The 6,158-nt window shown below is 36.3% G+C and overlaps 1 non-coding gene across 1 annotated transcript; it reads left to right on the forward strand.

Annotated features, from left to right (window-relative positions):
• Nucleotides 1-1,334: 1,334 nt before the first annotated feature.
• Nucleotides 1,335-1,442, forward strand: LOC130977328 (small nucleolar RNA R71). The gene has a single exon (XR_009085024.1). It is a non-coding gene; the product is annotated as a small nucleolar RNA R71 (small nucleolar RNA).
• Nucleotides 1,443-6,158: the final 4,716 nt, after the last annotated feature.

Raw genomic sequence — 6,158 nt, forward strand, 5'->3', positions numbered from 1 at the left:
ACCCTCAACCTTCACTAAAACATCCTCTACAAGTCCATAAGCCTGTTTTATGGATTTGTCTGTCATCTCTAGTGAGATTCTTGTAACTTGTACCTCAAAGATTTCCAGTTTCTCTATTACAGAGAGTGGCATGAGGTTTATGCCTGACCCCAGGTCACACAGAACCTTCTGAAAGGTCATAGTGCCTATGGTACAGGGTATTAAGAATTTTCCGAGATCCGATTTCTTCTGAGGTAATGTCTGCCTAATCAAGTCATTCAGTTCATTGGTGAGCAAAGGGGCTTCATCCTCCCAAGTCTCATTACCAAATAACTTGGCATTCAGCTTCATGATTGCTCCAAGGTACTTAGCAACTTACTCTTCAGTAACATCTTCATCCTCTAGGAAGAATACTCATCAGAGCTCATGAATGCCAGAAGTAGGTTCAATGAAATCTCTATGGTGTCTGTGTGAGCCTCAGATTCCCTTGGTTCCTCACTAGAGAACTCCTTTTTGTCCAGAAGACATCCCATGAGGTCTTCCTCATTGTGATTCACGTCCTCCTCCTCCTCTGTACATTCGGCCACTTTGGTGATATTGATGGCCTTGCACTCTCTCTTTAGGTTCTCTTCTGTATTGCTTGGGAGAGTGCTAGGAGGAGTTTCAGTAACCTGTTTACTCAACTGACCCACTTGTGCCTCCAAATTTCTAATGGAGGACCTTGTTTCATTCATGAAACTTAGTGTGGTCTTAGATAGATCAGAGACTATGGTTGCTAAGCCAGGATGGCTCTGCTCATAGTTCTCTGTCTGTTGCTGAGAAGATGATGGAAAAGGCTTGCTATTGCTAAACCTATTTCATCCACCATTATTGTTGTTGAAGCCTTGTTGAGGCTTCTGTTCGTCCTTCCATGAGAGATTTGGATGATTTCTCCATGAAGGATTATAGGTGTTTCCATAGGGTTCTCCCATGTAATTCACCTCTTTCATTGCAGGGTTCTCAGGATCATAAGCTTTTTCTTCAGAAGATGCTTCTTTAGTACTGCCGGATGCAGCTTGCAATCTAGTCAGACTCTGAGAAATTATATTGACTTGCTGAGTCAATAATTTGTTCTGAGCCAATATGGCATTCAGAGTATCAATCTCAATAACTCCTTTCTTCTGAGTTGTCCCATTATTCACAGGATTTCTTTTAGAAGTGTACATGAACTGGTTATTTGCAACTATTTCAATGAGTTCCTGAGCTTCTACAGTCGTTTTCTTCAGATGAATGGATCCGCCTGCAGAATGGTCCAATGACATCTTGGATAACTCAGACAGACCATCATAGAAGATACCTATGATGCTCCATTCTGAAAGCATGTCAGAAGGACACCTTCTGATCAATTGCTTGTATCTTTCCCAAGCTTCATAGAGGGATTCACCTTCCTTCTGTTTGAAGGTTTGAACTTTCACTCTAAGCTTACTCATCTTTTGAGGTGGAAAGAATTTAGCTAAGAAGGCATTGACCAGCTTTTTCCAATAGTTCAGGCTGTCTCTAGGTTGTGAGTTTAACCATATACTAGCTCTATCTCTTACAGCAAAAGGGAAAAGCATAAGTCTGTAGACCTTGGGATCAACTCTATTGGTCTTAACAGTGTCACAGATTTGCAAAAATTCAGCTAAGAACTGATCAGGATCTTCCAATGGAAGTCTATGAAACTTGTAATTCTGTTGCATCAGAGAAACTAATTGAGGCTTAAGCTCAAAGTTGTTTGCTCCAATGGCAGTAATAGACATGCTTCTCCCATAGAAGTCGGGAGTTGGTGCAGTAAAGTTACCAAGCACCTTCCTTGCATTGTTGGCATTGTTGTTATTTTCGGCTGCCATGTCTTCTTCTTTTTCAAAAATTTCTGTCAGATCCTCTCTAGAGAGTTGTGCTCTGGCTTCCTTTAACTTCCTCTTCAAAGTCCTTTCAGGTTCATGATCAGCTTCAACAAGAATGCCTTTATCTTTGTTACTACTCATATAAAAGAGAAGAAAACAAAAAAAGTATGGAATCCTCTATGTCACAGTATAGAGATTCCTTGATGTGTCAGAGGAAAAGAAGAATAGAAGGATGAGGTAGAGTGAAGAATTCGAACTTATAGAGAGGGAGGGCGTCCGAATTATTAAAGGAGGATAAGTGTTAGTGATTAAATAGAAAGAGATGGGAGAGAGAGAATTTTCGAAAATTTTTAAATAAAATAAAATTAGAGTTTAAAACAATTAGTGAATTAAAAAGAATTTTGAAAAAGTTGTTAGGGGTTTTTGAAAATTAGAGAGAGAGAGAGAAAAAATAGTTAAGTAGTTTTGAAAAAAGATAAGAAATAGTAGTTTTGAAAAGATAAGAAGTTAGAAAAAGATTTTGAAATTAAAATTTAAAAAGATGTGATTGAGAAAAAGATTTGATTGAAAAAGATATGATTTTAAAAAGATATGATTGAAAAGATATGATTGAAAAACAAATTAAAAGAAAAGATTTGATTTTTAAAATTGATGACTTGACTAACAAGAAATTAAAAGATATGATTCTAAAATTCAAATATTAAATCTTTCCTAACAAGAAAGTAACAAGCTTGAAATTTTTGAATCACAACATTAATTGTTAGCAAGGATTTTTGAAAATATTAAAAGAAAAATGAAAAAGATTTGATTTTGAAAAAGATATGATTGATAAGAGAGGATATGAAAAGATAAGATTTTGAAAAATTAGTTTTAAAACTTGAAAAATTGAAAAAGATCTAAATTGAAAACAAAATTACCTCCTTGGTGCTATCCTGGCATTAAACGCCCAGAATGGTATCCATTTTGGCGTTTAACGCCCACTTGGCTACCTCCTTGGACGTTAAATGCCCAGCCAGGTACCCTGGCTGGCGTTTAAACGCAAGAAATCCTTCTTTGCTGGGCGTTTTGAACGCCCAATTTTTTCTTTGTGATTCCTCTGCTATATGTTCTGAATCTTCAATTCTCTGTATTATTGACTTGAAAAGACATGATTTTGAATTTTTTTTGAATTTTTAATGATGAGAGAGAAAAACAACAGAATGAAATTAAACATGAAAAACTAAGATCAAAACAAGGAATACATGCAAGAACACTTTGAATGTCAAGATGCACCAAGAACACTATGAAGATCATGATGAACATCAAGAACATATTTTTGAAAATTTTTGAGAAAAGAAAGACATGCAAGACACCAAACTTAGAAATTTTCATACTAGAGACACTAACACTTTGAGAATGCACATGAGAAACAACAAAAGACACAAAACAAGAGAATTTAAAGATCAGACAAAGAAAATCATCAAGAACAACTTGAAGATCAATGAAGAACACAAGAACACATTTTCGAAAAAATGCAAGAAAAATAGAAACATGTAATTGACACCAAACTTAAAAATTGACACTAGACTCAAACAAGAAACACAAAATATTATTTTCTTGTTTTATATTTTATAAATAAAATTTTTTTGTATTTTTTTGAAAATTATTTTTAAAAAGAAAATAAGAAACTCAAAATTTTTAATAAGAATTCCAGGAATCATGGAATGTTAGTCTAAAGCTTCAATCTAAAAAGATTAGACATGGCTAGCCAAGCTTTAGCAAAGCATTACATACAACAGCCAAATTGATGGGAATCAAAAAGGCTCTTGTGATGATAAAAGCATCATCTGAAACTCTAGAATCCATTCTTAAAAATTCTGAAGAAAAAAATAAAAAGAAAAATACCTAATTTAAGCAACAAGATGAACCGTCAGTTGTCCAAACTCGAACAATCCACGGCAACGGCGCCAAAAACTTTGTACACGAAATTGTGAATCACACTTTTCACAACTCCGCGCAACTAACCAGCAAGTGCACTAGGTCGTGAGTTAGGGTCGATCCCACGGAGATTGTCGGCTTGAAGCAAGCTATGGTCATCTTGTAAATCTCAGTCAAACAGATTCAAATGGTTATGGGGTTTTGATAATTAAAAGATAAATAAGACACAAAATAAGATAGAAATACTTATGTAATTCATTGGTGGGAATTTCAGATAAGCGTATGAAGATCCTATATTCCTTCTGAATCTCTGCTTTCCTATTGCTTTCATCCAGTCATGCGTACTCCTTTCCATGGCAAGCTGTATGTTGGGAGATCACCATTGTCAATGGCTACCATCCGTCCTCTCAGTGAAAATGGTCTTCTACGGTTTCCCGCATGACTAATCAGCTGTCGGTTCTCGATCATGTCGGAATAAGATCCATCGATCCTTTTGCGCACTGTCACTGCACCCAGCACTTGCGAGTTTGAAGCTCGTCACAGTCATCCCATCACAGATCCTACTCGGAATACCACAGACAAGGTTTAGAATTTCCAGATCTCAAGAATGCTGCCAATTGATTCTAGCTTATACCACGAAGACTCTGATCTCATGGAATGGAAGGCTCTGTTGTCAGGAGAGGCAACCATGTGTCGTGGATCAGAAGGCCAAGAGATACACACTCAAGCTATTGTAGGTAGAACGGAAGTGGTTGTCAGGCACGCATTCATAAGGAAGAATGATGATGAGTGTCACGGAGCATCACATTCATCAGGTTGAAATGCGAGTGAATATCTTAGAATAAGAATATGCTTGAATTGAATAGAAGAACAGTAGTAATTGCATTAATTCATGAGGAACAGCAAAGCTCCACACCTTAATCTATGAGGTGTAGAAACTCCACCGTTGAAAATACATAAGTGATAATGGAGTTCATTGGTTTTGGCCCCAGATGGGGAACCAGAATAACCAAGACTACTAATACAATGAGAACAAGTAATATTTATACTAAAACTAGTAGCTAGAGTTTACAGAAAATGAGTAACTAAGGTAGATAGTGCAGAAATCCACTTTCGGGGACCACTTGGTGTGTGCTTGGGTTGAGCATTGAAGCTTTCACGTGCATAGGCTTTTCTTGGAGTTAAACGCCAACTCTGGTGCCAGTTTGGGTGTTTAACTCCAGCTTTTATACCAGTTCTGGCGTTAAACGCCAGAAAAGGGTCTCTGACCGGCGTTTTGACGCCAATTTGGGCTATCAAATCTCGAGCAAAGTATGAATTATTATAAATTGCTGGAAAGCCCAAGATGTCTACTTTCCAACGCAATTGAAAGCACGCCAATTGGGCTTTTGTAGCTCCAATAAATCCATTTCGAGTGCAGGGAGGTCAGAATCCAACAGCATCTACAGTCCTTTTTCAGCCTCTAAATCAGATTTTTGCTCAGGTCCCTCAATTTCAGCCAGAAAATACCTAAAATCACAGAAAAACACACAAACTCATAGTAAAGTCTAGAAATATGATTTTTGCATAAAAACTAATAATTATAAACTAAAAACTAATTAAATCATACTAAAAACTACCTAAAAACAATGCCAAAAAGTGTATAAATTATCCGTTCATCACCAACAATGTAAGATTATTGCAACTCCCCAACAATGGCACCAAAAACTTGACAGTAGAAGAATCGTCGGTTCGAAAATTTAACAAAACAATTCCGTCGTGAGCATAGTCCAAACCGACAAATAACCCTCTCAATCAAAGTTTAAATAAAGATTGTCACAAAACAAACCAATATAAAAAACTGAGAGTATTGAACCTCGGGTCGTTCTCCCTAGAAATTGCAATTAAGTGCCCAATTATTGGCTATAAGGGAATGGGGGTTGAGATAGCAATTGACAAGAAATGTAAATAGCAAGAAAGTAAATAAACATGCAAGGAATTAAAACTCAAAGTAAGTAATTCAAAAATATAATTCAAGTGGCAAAAAGGAACTCTTGGTAAGGGTTGGGAATTAAGGATTCCTATCCTAGTCATAGACCACAAACATCGTAATTGCGAAGAATTAATCCCAATTAATCAATTCTAACATCGAGGATAAATCAAAAGGGCATAATTGATCTCAATCCACAAATCCTAATCAACTCACTAATTAACTTAGTGAAAGACTAGCGTTAGTGGAAACCAAACCAACTAATAATCCTAATACAATCTAGAATGGACATCTATGACTCAAGTTCACCTAATTCCCCAATTCCAACGCAAAAGTATATAAAACTACTCTAAAACAAAGCCAAGCATTTTGTCAAACACTTGGTGTGCATAAAAGGAAAAAATATTATAATATAATTGATAAACCCC

Source organism: Arachis stenosperma, chromosome 4 (assembly GCF_014773155.1).
Source record: "Arachis stenosperma cultivar V10309 chromosome 4, arast.V10309.gnm1.PFL2, whole genome shotgun sequence".
Taxonomy (NCBI): domain Eukaryota; kingdom Viridiplantae; phylum Streptophyta; class Magnoliopsida; order Fabales; family Fabaceae; genus Arachis; species Arachis stenosperma.